Source organism: Sapajus apella, unplaced genomic scaffold (genome assembly GCF_009761245.1).
Source record: "Sapajus apella isolate SASKATOON/1434 unplaced genomic scaffold, GSC_monkey_1.0 scaffold118, whole genome shotgun sequence".
In the NCBI taxonomy this organism is placed as follows: domain Eukaryota; kingdom Metazoa; phylum Chordata; class Mammalia; order Primates; family Cebidae; genus Sapajus; species Sapajus apella.
The window spans coordinates 4907683-4921527 of NW_022437058.1; the positions used below are offsets into that span (position 1 = coordinate 4907683).

At 41.9% G+C, this 13845-nt stretch overlaps 1 protein-coding gene and 2 pseudogenes across 1 annotated transcript in view; 1 reads left to right on the top strand and 2 right to left on the bottom strand.

The window, feature by feature from the left end:
* ZNF484 (zinc finger protein 484) overlaps window positions 1–13845 on the bottom strand; it is a 432825-nt gene that overhangs the window by 96780 nt on the left and 322200 nt on the right. The window lies entirely within an intron of this gene.
* LOC116538256 lies at window positions 5776–7478 on the top strand (annotated as a pseudogene).
* On the bottom strand, window positions 10803–11473 carry LOC116538282 (annotated as a pseudogene).

Sequence of the window (13845 nt, forward strand, 5' to 3'; positions counted from 1 at the left end):
GAACGAACAAATCCAATGCTGTGATGTACTTTAAATGTGCATCTATTAACTGATTAGGGAGCTAGAAAATGAAGGGTATTTTTAGTAGACATATGATAAATATATTTCTGACTGTTGAATATTGCTTAACTGCTTTGTTCTTGTTACTGGGGATTATACAGTAGTAAGTAATACAGACAGATGTTATTTCCGGAGGGGTTTTGTATCTCAGGGACGAAATGGGATTTTGTTGGTGCCAAGACCTGATTGCTTTGCCAGCTACCCTCACCCCTGGCTCACGAGGAAAGTATATTGAGGATATTCGAGGAATCACATGAGTTTTAATATCATAAGCTTCTGTCCTGAACTGAAAGGTAATTTTTTGTTGAGGAAGGCTGAGCCACGCTTATCTACAATGCCTCATTTGGCATAGGCATGTGATAACCCAAAGGGTATTCTTTGAAACGGATGGAGAAAATTCGAAGAAAGAGCAAGTGAGGATAGAAAATGTCAGGAGTGGTACTGAAGATGCTGCCAGCTGAACCACCGTTTACGTTTTTCATAGAACAAAACTTCCAGGGGTTTAAGTAATCAGAGTTTGATCAGCTTTTCCTTAGAAGTATTTATGAAAGGAAGATGTTTTACATTCTGGAAGAGGGTACATGCAAAGGGCATTTGAGAATGATGTAAGGTGTATGCACAGGTCATGTGATTCCGTGGCCTGAGGTATCAGGACACGTGACGGGCCTCAAAGTTCGCCACTGCAAGCCTGGAGCCCATATCCACAACACCTTAAAGCACGGAAGCTGGGCCTCTGGGGGTGGAGACGTTCATGCCAAAAATCACTACTCGGTTTGGAAAATGAGAGGAGGAGAAACTTCCCTAAAGAGACTTAGAAAAAGTAAAACCCAGGAGAGAAAGCTGTATAGATTTGCAATAATAAATCCTTACAATTTTTACTTCCACTAGTCTATAGCAGGGTTTCTTCATCTTAGCAGTATTGATCTTTTGAGTCAGATAATTTTTAATTCTTTTTGCAGGGGAGAAGAGAGGGTACAGGCTGTTCCGTGCACCTTGGCATGTTTAGCGGAGTCCGTAGCCTGTACTCACAGTGCCAGTAGTGACCCCCAGTTTTCACAGCCCAAAATGTCTCCAGATGTTTTGTTCCCTGGAGGCAAAAACAGCCCTGGTTGAGAATCGCTGGTTTATGAATAGAAATAAAACTATAGTGTTCTCCAGCCAAACAACAACAGCATATTTTCAACTTATTGCCTTCCTTGGCTAGTACATAGCTCACTGCAATTAAAACTTCCAATTAGAAATTTGTCCTGTGGCCGGGCGCGGTGGCTCACGCCTGTAATCCCAGCACTTTGGGAGGCCGAGGCGGGTGGATCACGAGGTCAAGAGATCGAGACCATCCTGGTCAACATGGTGAAACCCCGTCTCTACTAAAAATACAAAAAATTAGCTGGGCATGGTGGCACGTGCCTGTAATCCCAGCTACTCAGGAGGCTGAGGGAGGAGGATTGCGTGGAGCCGCGCGGACGGCCCACATCCACCCCACCGCGGAAAACAAAGACAGCACCCTCCCTCCCAGCAATTCTAAAAAAAAAAAAAAAAGAAATTTGTCCTGTGTTTAAAAAAAAAAATGCCATCAAGAGAAGCAATCTAGTAAGCTGGGTTTTAGGAATATGTTGTTAATTTTGCCTAAAATGTGGCATGCAAGGGGAACATTTCAGTTTTTATGTAATCATTTTAAATAAATAAGTGTTTCATTCAAAACAAAATACTCTTTAAAATGGTTTGATTCAAAAGCACTAAAGTCTCTTATCACGTAAGCGTAAATCTGAATAGTTTGGTTATTTAAATATAACTTACTGTGGAATCGTCAAGGAACATAGCTAATGGAAACTATCATTCTAGCTTACACCATCCTGTGCGTTTCACAAAATCTCAATGAAAACTCCACGAAGCTCAAAATACAGGTAAAAACATCAGTGTTGACAGCCGTGAAACCACACTATCCAACGGCTACAAGCTCTGAGGAATTCCTGTTAGTTACAGCACATGTAGGATCAATGAAGGAAGAAAATGAAGGCTCTTGAGAGATAAAATTACTCCAGGACAAAGCTGAAGAAGAGCAACATCTGTCAGAAATGTCCTAAGATAAATATCTGAAGGTACCAGGCTTGGAGGTGGGGCAGGCGCCACCAAAAGAGAAACCTTCCATTTGAGACTTTCTTTGCCTGTGACAAGAACAGTACTTGATGCCCTTAGAATTGTCTTCCTGGAACGTGGTAGGGGCTGAATAAATATCTGTGGAATGGCTGAATCGGGGGTGGGGACTGGTGTTCAGGTCCTCAATAGTATGATCACAACTGAGGCTCCACCTGGCAGGGAACTGCTGACTCCTGATGCTGCAGGAGGTGGTCTCCCGATTAGGTGGTCCTGTTCTACCTCCAGTTGCAAATATTCGATATATTTGTGTGTAAGAGTGTATATATATCTGCCCAACAAGTTCCCTTCCCTTTGCCCATTGCCTTGACAGAACAGATTTATCAAGACAGGGGAATTGCAACAGAGAAAGAGTAATTCTTGCAGAGCCAGCTGGGCAGGAGACTGGAGTTTTATTATTGCTTGAATCAGTCTCCAGGAGCGGTTGGGGAATCAGAGTTTTTAAGGATAGTAAAATCAGTCTCCCCGAGCAGTTGGGGATCAGAGTTTTTAAGGATAATATGGCAGGCAGGGGCTCAGGAAGTGGGGAGTGCTGATTGGTCAGGTTGGAGATGGAGGGGGTCGAAGTGAGGCTTTCTTGCTGTCTTCTGTTCCTGGTGGGATTGCAGAACTGGTTGAGCGGCATTACCTGTTTGGGTGGTGTTGATGGCAGGAGCGGCCCATCTGGAGAGGCTGCTGCCAAGATGCCAGCTGCAGCAGGGGAGGCACGGCGGGGCTGCATGCTCTGTAGAGCAGGTGAGAGTGGGAACAGGTAGAAGCTCTGTCCCTTCTGAGTTGGTGCAGAGGGAGCCCCACACTCCCAGGTGCAATGGCAGCTGCACAGCCACGGCGGTGGACCCGGGCACCCCTGTCCTCTTCGGGGCACGGGAGGCCTATATTAGACCAAATGTCATGTTATATTTTGTGTATTTATTTTTTAATCCATACAAATCCAAGCTGGATTTTCTTACTGCTTTAGTTGCTTTGCTTGTTTATTAATCTCATTATGTAGTATATATTTTGGAAGTTGCCTTAATAGTTTTTAGAGGAAAACAGGATAAAAATAAATATGTAAATATTCCAGTTTTTCTTATATGTATATGTTATGGTATAAAAGAACACTAAATAAAATGCTCAGTATAGTGGCTAGGGAGATAATTATAGTTAGGATTTTGGGCTGGGAGGGGTGGCTCATGCCTGTAATCTCAGCACTGTGTGAGACCAAGGTGGGTGGATCACCTGAGGTCAGGAGTTCGAGACCGGCCTGGCCAACATAGTGAAATTCTGTGTGGTGGCAGATGCCTGTAATCCCAGCTACTCAGGAGGCTGAGGCAGGAGAATCACTTGAACCCAGGAGGAGGTTGCAGTGAGTGGAGATCATGCTACTGCACTCCAGCCTGTGTGACAGAGTGAGACTCTGTCAAGAAAGAAAGAGAGAAAGAAGAAAGGTTTTTGAAGGAATCGAGATTGTAAAAATATATTTCAGAAAAGGATGCAGCAAATAGCTTTTGAAAATGCAAGGGCAGAGGTATATCTGGCAGAAGTAATGACATGAGACATTTACTACAATATCGTTTCTACTTATGCTCCTATAGTTTACTAAAGGCAATTATTATTGTTTCATTGGAAATGTAATTAATGAACTTGATCCTCAGTACCGTAGACTGGGAGCCACGAGGCTGGCTCTGGGCTGATTGTGGTTGGACTTACTCAGGAACCGGCTTAGCTGGTCTCTTTTAAATAACTGCTGCCAGCTACGGCCAGGAGTTGCAGGATGGGAGGAGGGGCACTGACTGGCACAGCTGATCCATAAATAGTCGTTTAATAGCACTGCAGTTGCTTGTGATGCATGCCTGTGATTCTAAGTTTGTAGTCTTTCTCAGCTCACTGCAATCTCCACCTCTCAGGTTCAAGCGATTCTCCTGCCTGTCTCCTGAGTAGTTGGGATGATAGGCATGAGCCACCATGCCCAGCTAATTTTTGTATTTTTAGTAGAGACGGGGTTTCACCATGTTGACCAAGATGGTCTCCATCTCCTGATCCTCCCACCTCAGCCTCCCAAAGTGCTGGGATTACAGGCATGAGCCACCCTGCATGGCCTGACAGAGGTTTTTGACAGAGCAGGGGCATCACCATCATGGAGAAGCACTGCCATTCTAAAGTTCCTCTTCATCAAAAACCGTCTAAATCCAAAGGGCATCAGCCTAATAGCTAAGGTCAGTATGACCATAAACCGCAAATGACATCTCCAACCAGAGACATTCCAACCCTAAGATAAACCCCTCCATGACCAGAGACAAGCCAGCCCTCAGACAAATTCCCCTCCAGCTGGAGAGATGCCAGTCCCAAGATAACCTCCCATCTGACCAAAGACATTTCAACCTGCCATAAACTTCTCCTCCACACAGAAACATTCCAAGCCTGTGATAAGCTCTCTCACCAATAAATACCCTTAATCTGTTCCTGACTGAAATTGGCCGGAAGCGACTCTCAGGTTTATTCTCCAAAATAAACCTGCCTCTGACTGTTGAGCTACTTTTTGTGTTTCTTTCCTCTTTCTTTAACTCTTACAGTTTTGATCTATCACAATGTCTTCTTCCCACCTGACTCCATGTATTTGCAGAAAAACCTAGGCCACTTGCCTGTAGAATTTCTCACATTTTGTGTTTAGCTTAGTGCATCCTTATGGTATAATTTAACACAGATTTCAATTAAACTGATAGAACAAGAGGCTTGATCAGATTTAAGTTCTTTTACATTCATTTTTTTTGGCAAGAATACTTCAAAGGTGGTGCAGTGTACTTCCTACTGAATCATATTCAGAGGCATGTAACGGTTTGGATTTTCTTTCTCTTATTTGACTTCTTAATTTTGGTTTTTCTGTTACATAAAAATTAGTATTTTATCATGGTCTGTGATTACCAATCATTTAAGAGTTTATGGGAATGTAAGTTTCCTGCTCCTGCTTTGCTGTCTACCATGCATAAAAGCTCCCTGTAGACTCCTCAGAAGCAGATGCTGCCATGCTTCCTATACAGTCTGCAGAACCTTACTGAAATTATGAGACTATCATTTAAATAGAAGCATTATAGTTCTTCAGAACCATTATGATCTCAAAATGAAAGGAGAATGATACAGATACACCGGCTGAGGCATTTTGAGGTGCATCGAAGGTTTCCAAGCTGTGACTTACCTTAACATGTTCTTTAAGTACCGTGGCATGGATTAAAAGGAAATTTAGGCCAGGTGCGGTGGCTCATGCCTGTAATCCCAGCACTTTGGGAGGCTGAGGTGGGCGGATCACAAGGTCAAGAGATCGAGACTATCCTGGCCAATATGGTGAAACCCCGTCTCTACTAAAAATACAAAAATTAACTGGGCATCGTGGTGCTCACATGTAGTCCCAGCTACTTGGGAGGCTGAGGCAGGAGAATTGCTTGAACCAAGGAGGTGGAGGTTGCAGTCAGCCGAGATTGCACCACTGCACTCCAGCCTGGCACCTGGTGACCGAGCAAGACTCTGTCTCAAAAAAAAAAAAAAAAAAAAAAGGAAATTTGATGAGTGGCATCCACCTAAACTAGGGAAGCTATGTGAAATTATTTAAAAGCATGAGGGGATCTAACAGTATTTATTCTTCATGCAAAAATTTCACAAGTCACATGGAAATGAAAAAAGATTTTTTTTTTTCCCTTCTCCTTATGTATATCTTATGGGCAACGGATGAAAGTAAAAAAAAGAACAAATGGAATGTGATGGTTGTTCTGAACAAGTCTCAAAGCCGTGCGTTTACTGAGATAGGAAATAGTGACCAAGAAATGCAGCAGCTAAACTTGGAAGGAGAGAACTATTGCACAGCCAAAACGTTGTGCATATCTGATTCAGAGAAGTGAAAGCACTTCATGTTGTCTGTAATGATGTTCTATGGCAAGAGTGATGACAATGGTGTGTTCCTCAGCAAGCAGATAAAAGTCATCTCCAAGCTTTCCAAAAAAAGCAGTCATTGAAAAATGCTGACTTATGCATTGCCTCAGGAACAAAGGTGGCTTTTTTTTTTTGAGACGGAGTCTTGCTCTGTTGCGAGGCTGGAGTGCAGTAGCACGATCTCAGCTCACTGCAACCTCCATTTCCTGGATTCAAGCGATTTCCCTGCCTCTGCCTCCTGAGTAGCTGGGACTACAGGTGCCCACCAAGGTGGCTCTGTTTAATCGACTACAATCCCAAACAGTTAGTACCAGATACCTGCATGTGGAAGGAGGTAATTTTCGTGCCAGTTCACAGCAATGGGGATCATTCAACATCATCTCTTGGAAGGGGAAGAATTCACAGTCTGAGATGGCTACATCCATTATGGACAAACAGTCAAGCTTGTGTGCTCAGTTACTGGCATGGCACTCCCGCGATTGATAATTAGGAAAGTTGATAAGCAGAATGCATTATTGGATGCAGATGATCCTGTGTCACAGCTCCATAAACATGCATTTTACCTTAGGGATACAGAAAGAATGTACTTGTGCCTATCTCAAGAAAGAATAATTCAATTTCAGGCCACTCCATGCCCAAAAGAACCAAGTAACGATGAAAAATTATGGCACTTTGTGGACAATCATTAGCACATATAAGGCAGAGTATATATTTCACAAAGGAATGGACGCCGTCCTTGCCCTGGTCATGCCTATGCCTGTCGTAGACAGCCCTCAGTTGAATGGTGGTGGGGACATAGCAATGCTTGAATTTACAGGACAGAATTTCCCTCCAAATTTATGAGTGTAGTTTGGGGATGTAGAAGCTGAAACTATGTACAGGTGGGGCGAGAGTATGCTGTGTCCTTCCAGACATTTCTGCATCCCGAGAAGGCTGGAGATGGGTCTGGCAACCAGTCCAGTTTGCAGCAACTTTGGTCCAAAATGATGGAATCATTTATTCCACCATCCTTACCTTTACCTACACAGCAGAGCCAGGGCTGCAGCCACACTGCAGTGCAGCAGGAGCAATCCTTCCAGCCAGTTCAAGCCAGGTGCCCCCTAATGAATCAAACTCGAACAGCATGGGAAGTTGTAAAAATGCCAGCACACATTCAACCAGTGTCACATCACCCACAGCAACAGCGTCACCCTATCGTCTTTTTGCTAACCCTTAAACTGACTTGAGTGTGGCAAACTGTTGACAAAAAAGGAGAAAAAAACTGAACAATCTTTTGCGGTTTCTTGGGAAAACTTCATACCAGGTGATACTATTCAAAATACCATTCAGAAACTCTGCTCTCTGTCTGTAAGAGCTGATGTGAAATGCAGAAGCCACAGTAAAAAAAAAAATCAAAATGTAGGAACTATTGGAAATGAAAATTTTCAGCTGTTTTGTTGGTTGTTGGTTTGTTTTTGTTTGGTTTTGTTTAAATGGACAAGAAGTCAATAATGTGGCTGGAATACAAGTTGAACAAACTAGAAGACACAAATCTAACATAGTTTTTATGGACCAAGGAACTTATATATTGTATAAAAACCCTGGAATAAGCTTTAGTAAAAGGTACATTTTCACCCTACCTTTTTAAATATCACGGTATTATAGTACACCTTGTTATTTAATAGGTTGTGCTCTTCCCTACTCATCTTTGAGCTTTTGCTCTCAAATACCTTCAGGTTCCAAGCCTGACCATGCTTACTTAATCTCACCATCATACTCTTCCAGGTTTTTTTTGGTCTAAGGCTGGAACTGATGCTCTTATGACTCTATGCCATTTCTAAATCCACACGTAGAAGCTGAGTCTCTGATCCTATATGTTTTTATTCATGCCATTTAATTGATCACATAGGGAAGGCAAGCTAAAGGATTTAAAAATGCCCTTTATGTTTTGAGTGACTTCAGAGTTGAACACTAATATAATATCTAATTTGCTGCTCACTTTCTTTAAACTGTGGCAATTAAAGGCATCCTTATACACGAATTAATCGTGAAATGTTTGTCACTCTTACTGCACAGACTTATCTGCAATCATAACTGGTTCATTTCTTTGTTTTCTTCTTTTTAATGAAACTGGTACCATCTGTGCTTTCACAGAAAACTTCTGATGCCATTCTTGAGAACTAACCTAATTAGTCATGCTAACCAGAAAATTCACTGCGGAGGAGTTCCTTTTGAAACGAAATGCTGTTCACTTATTAACCAAGTTACTTTGATTTCAAAAGCAGCTGTGTTTCTGATGAGTACTGAACAACTGTGTGTAATTTTCTGTGTCAGACTTACAATTTTGTTTTCAAGAACTGTAATGTGGAATGGATGATTAGAAACAATAGTATATTAGGGTTTATATTTAACCCTTCCAGTACTGAACTGCATCTCCTTTTATTAATTTTTCCCTGTATCACGATAAATGTTTGCCAGCATTCAGTACTGTATTGGTCCGGACGTAGGTATATATGCTCATTTTTAGCTTATATTTTGTATCTTGCAGCATATTCTACACATTCAGTTCTTTTTTTTTTTTTTTATTTTATTATTATTTATTATTATTATTTTTTTTTTGAGACGGAGTTTCGCTCTTGTTACCCAGGCTGGAGTGCAATGGCGCGATCTCGGCTCACCGCAACCTCCGCCTCCTGGGTTCAGGCAATTCTCCTGCCTCAGCCTCCTGAGTAGCTGGGACTACAGGCACGCGCCACCATGCCCAGCTAATTTTTTGTATTTTTAGTAGAGACGGGGTTTCACCATGTTGACCAGGATGGTCTCGATCTCTTGACCTCGTGATCCACCCGCTTCGGCCTCCCACAGTGCTGGGATTACAGGCTTGAGCCACCGCGCCCGGCCACATTCAGTTCTTAATGGGTTTATTTTACTAACTATGCCCCTGTAAGTTTTATTAGCAATAAGAAAATTAAGCAAGTTTATACCATAATTTTGTAGAAAAAAAGAATCTGTTCAGTTCCATATTTCATCTGTGAAAAACTTGCAATACAAGTAGTTTCAAGAAATAAATAAAAAGGAAATGTAAACCATTGTTAAAAAAAAAAAAAGAGTTTATGGGTCGGCCAAGTCTGGTGGCTCACACCTGTAATCCCAGCACTTTGGGAGGCGGAGGCTGGCAGATCACTTGAGGTCAGTTAGAGACCAGCCTGGCCAACATGGTGCAACCCCTGTTTCTACTAAAAACAAAACAACACTTAGCCAGGTGTGGTGGTGTAAGGAGATGGTGATCTACAAAATTTTACTTGTGACAGAATTCTAGTGTTGTTTTCGTAAGAAATGATAAAAGAAAATGGATTGCAGATAAGATTAATATGATACATAAGTATTATGAGTATTTTTCTTACATAAATAATATTTTCTGAAGACCTGGATAGTAAAAAAGCTAGCATAATAAAATTATACAGGGACAATTTATTAAAATAAAAATGCTCAGTTCATTTTAAGGAAATAAAATTTGTTTTCTGAAAACAAATGGAAAGAAAACAACCATGTTAGCCCAGAGAAAGGAGTACACTTGAATTATAGATGAACAAGGGCATCTGCTGTATGTGACTAACATGCAACCATGAAGAATAGGTCAAGATAAGGGAAAAGGAGCAGAAACATCAGTTCTCAGACAGATACATTATTATAGTGTGCCCAATTAGTTTATGTCACTTCTTTTTTTTTTTTTTTTTGAGACAGAGTCTCGCTCTATCACTGGGCTGGAGGGCAGTGGTGGGATCCCAGCTCACTGCAACTTCCGTTCTCCGGTTTCAAGCAATTCTCCTGCCTCAGCCTCCTGAGTAGCTGGGACTACAGGCATTGCACTGGCTAATTTTTTGTACTTTTCAGTAGAGACGGAGTTTAACCATGTTGGCCAGGATGGTCTCGATCTCTTGACATGTCACTTCTTAAAAGTCATTTAAATAAATTTATTTGTGGAAGAAAAATATCTGAACATCATATATGGTCTGATCCACAATGATCCAACAATCTGTCATAACTCATTCTAGGGGTATTCTTATACAGTTTGCAAGAAAAATTAAACATGGAGCTACAGGCGAACACTTATCAAAATTCATAAGGCCGTTTAACCTGAGTGTTACACAGTACATAGTGACCATCATACAATAGTAAAAACACAATATCAGATACTATTTTTACAAGCTACAATATAAACAATTTAGGCTCTTTTATTAAAAAATAAAAGAAATTTGATTACAGCTTTATTTCAAGCATTTTTGGTTAGATACAGCTTTATATATTTTCACTCAAAATAGCAAAAGACCATCTTCTGAAATATCTGTAGGTAAAATGTATTCTGTGTGTAAAGGCTTGCATTCTGAAGTATAACTTGCCACGTATGAGGTAGGACAATGACGCTGCTGTAGCAAAGTCCTGGTTGATGATGAAGACCTGGCCACTTTTCATGTTTCATGCAGTCATTCCATATTTTGTGGATTTACATGAAGGAGAAAAGAAGGGAGGACATAAAGAGAGCCAGTATTCTTTTTGGATGAAGCAGCTTAATTCCGGAGAATGGGCTTTCCATTTTGAACTTAAAGAGTGTGGTCTCCAAATTGGATTCTTACCAGTCCAAGGAGCTGCCTTTGGCCTGCGAGGCAACACTTGACGACGAGGTGAGATAAAGGTAAGTGTTAACTGAACTACAGAGACAGTCGTCTGTAAAACAAGTTTCCAAAGGTGCTCAGGCCCACCCAGAGGTGAGGTGCAGCCAGGACTATCACACACACAAAGAATGCGCTTACAGATGCAGACGTAGAGCTTGAAGGAAGAGTAACAGTTCTCGGTTCCTGGTTGTAGTTTCCAATACCTGCCTTCACCACCCTCTATGACTCTTCTATTTTTCTGCTTTGTTTAATTTGGTTCCAAGAATTTCATTAGCAACTTTCTGAAAATACAGGAAGATACATTCTCCTGTCTTGGCTGAGATGAAGCGGCTACTAAAACCATTTTCCTGGCAAAACCACAAGTGTTTTTCAGGTTTAACTGTTTCGATATGCTCCAAATCAGTTTTATTGCTCACCAAGGCAACCAGCAGCAAAGTTTCTGACTCTTCGCTCCTTTTCTTCAGTACAGTGTACTGATCTTCTAAATTCTCCAAGCTTTGCTAATTTGTAACATCATATATCAAGAGGATTCTGTGTGGTCCATAGATAAATCTACCCACCATCTTGCCTCCTATTGTATGCACCCCCTACATCCCATACTTGAAGAGTAACATTCAAGTTTCCCAGCAATGTTATCCCTCTTAAAAAAAAATCACCACTGTAGTTTATTTGTATTGGTTCCTGAAAGCTTCTTGAGCAAAGCTCATCGGTCTTCCTGGAGGTGCTGCGTCAAGCATGACAAATTTTTGTTGCCATTCTTGATTTCTTTCTTAGGGTCTGATGGGATTCATTGTGGTGCTCAGGTTGGCTCCCCAGGCAGAGGGAGAAGGAAAGGGGAGTGCCTTCGTGGGTGGGGAGAGAAAGAAGGGAGCAGGACCCTGTCCTGGCATCTGGGTGCCCTGGAGAGATCAGGGGAAAATATCACTCACAAGGCACCATCTCGCCCACCTCCCCTTCCTGTTAGTTGATAATACTTTTGTTAGATGAACCTGTACTTTCACATGGTTTTAAGTAAAAATGAAGTTTAACTGGAAGGACCCAAATCAAACAATCTCTTGGGTTATCTCTCACTGTAGATGACGAAGGCTGTTGTCAAAGCTAATTCCATTCAATTAACTTGATGGACATTAAACAACCCGTATAAGCCCAGAAAATGAGGGTTCTGTGAGATCTGTTACTACGGAAATGTAGAGATGTCCTAACTCGTGTCATGTGAAGGTTGCCATAATGCAGGTAAGGACATGCGTACTTATGTGCAGGCTATGGTTTGCCCTGACCTGGGTCTGTGGCTGTGCCTTGAGGGTGGAAGAAACAACAGAGTGCCCTCAGACAGGATGGCTGGAGGGCATGACAAGAACCACGAAGGTAAGACCAGATTGTGCATGCAAGATAATGCTAGCATCTGGCTGAATAGAGGAATTCGAAGACACAAAATCCTTTTTCTGCAAGTTCTTCACATAATTCTACTCCACCCGGAGCTCCGTGACTGAAATGAGTGGTTATCTATCTTCAGGTCTAGTCAGACATGCTGATTAATTATGGTTGAACAGCATATATATGTCATGCTTTCTTACATATTTAATATATCCCATGTATACATAAGATTTTGAAGGATAAATTATTTATTAACATTAAAGTGTAAGATTTGCTTGATAATTATAAAATGTCTTAAATACACTAATATGAATTTTGAAAATCATGCCAAATGACCAATGTGAAGGATAGTGTTACTACACTGGATATGTCTTGCCACCGCGTCCTTTAGGAGCGTTCTGTAACATCACATTGAAGTCCACCTGTGTGTGAGAGACAGGCTTGTGCTCAGCTTCCTTACCTGCAATGGAAAAGTGCTCAGGGGACCCAGCTTGGCCTGAGGACGAAAGCAAAACTAAGAGGCTTCAAAACCAGTTCTCCTGTAATGTGTGGCTCACATCCCTGAAAGAAAAGCAAGGAAATCCCAAACTCCAGATTTTCTAATATAATCTCTAGTGAAATACTTACCTTTCTTGAGTCAAAGCACAAGCATTCTAGCACTAGATACAAATGTCAGCCTGCTGCCTCCTGCCTGAGCATTTCTATGGCTGTTCTGGGTGAAGAGGGTGGAGTCTCTGGCTTTCTAACCACGGGTGATCAGGTAAGAAGGAATCACAGTATCCTCCAGGAAGAAATACTGTCCAAGGTGCTACCTGGAATCCAAAGCTTTTCTAAAGGAGACCTGGGAGGGGAACCCACACCCATCAACCAATACGAGCCCAGCCCAAAGGATGCAAATTTGCTTCTTTCCGACACCCAGAGAAGGAAACAAACACTAGCTGTTTTCCAGTGAATCTAGCACACGATCTGAAATTGGATTTGTTTCAGTTTCAAGGGTTGTAAGTGTGTGTGTGTGTGTGTGTGTGCGTGCGCACGCGCGTGTAGGTGAAGCTTGAGGCACCTGGTATTAACTTTTGTATCCAGTTTTATTAAAATTGGCATGAAATTTGTCATCTAGTATTTCAAGCCTCCATGAGCTGTATTCAGCTACCATTGATTTCATCACCAAAAAAGATAAAACCAGGAAATAAAATGTGTGTGAGTCCAACTGATTGTGCTTTTTTTTTTTAACCCTTAATTAACTCCCTTCCCTGTGCCCCTCTCCTGAACCTTTCTGAGGTTTTTTTCCCTCAGTCTTTTTTTTTTTTTTTGAGATGGAGTCTTGCTCTATCACCCAGGCTGGGGTACAGTGGCGTAATCTTGGCTCACTGCAGCCTCTGCCCCCAGGGTTCCAGTGATTCTCCTGCCTCAGCCTCCTGCGTAGCTAGTATTACAGGCATACGCCACCATACCCGGCTAATTTTTGTATTTTTAGTAGAAAAGGGTTTCTCCATATTGGTCAGGCTGGTCTCGAACTCCTGACCTCAGGTGACCTGCCCTCCTTGGCCTCCCCAAGTGTTGGGATTACAGGCATGAGCCACCATGCCCAGCCCCTCAGTCTTTAGTATACTAATTTTAAATGTGCAAATGGGGTCACTAGGTTAGAGACTACCAGGGAAGAACCATATCATGTATCCCACTGATAAGTTCTCCTTATGGGGCTAAT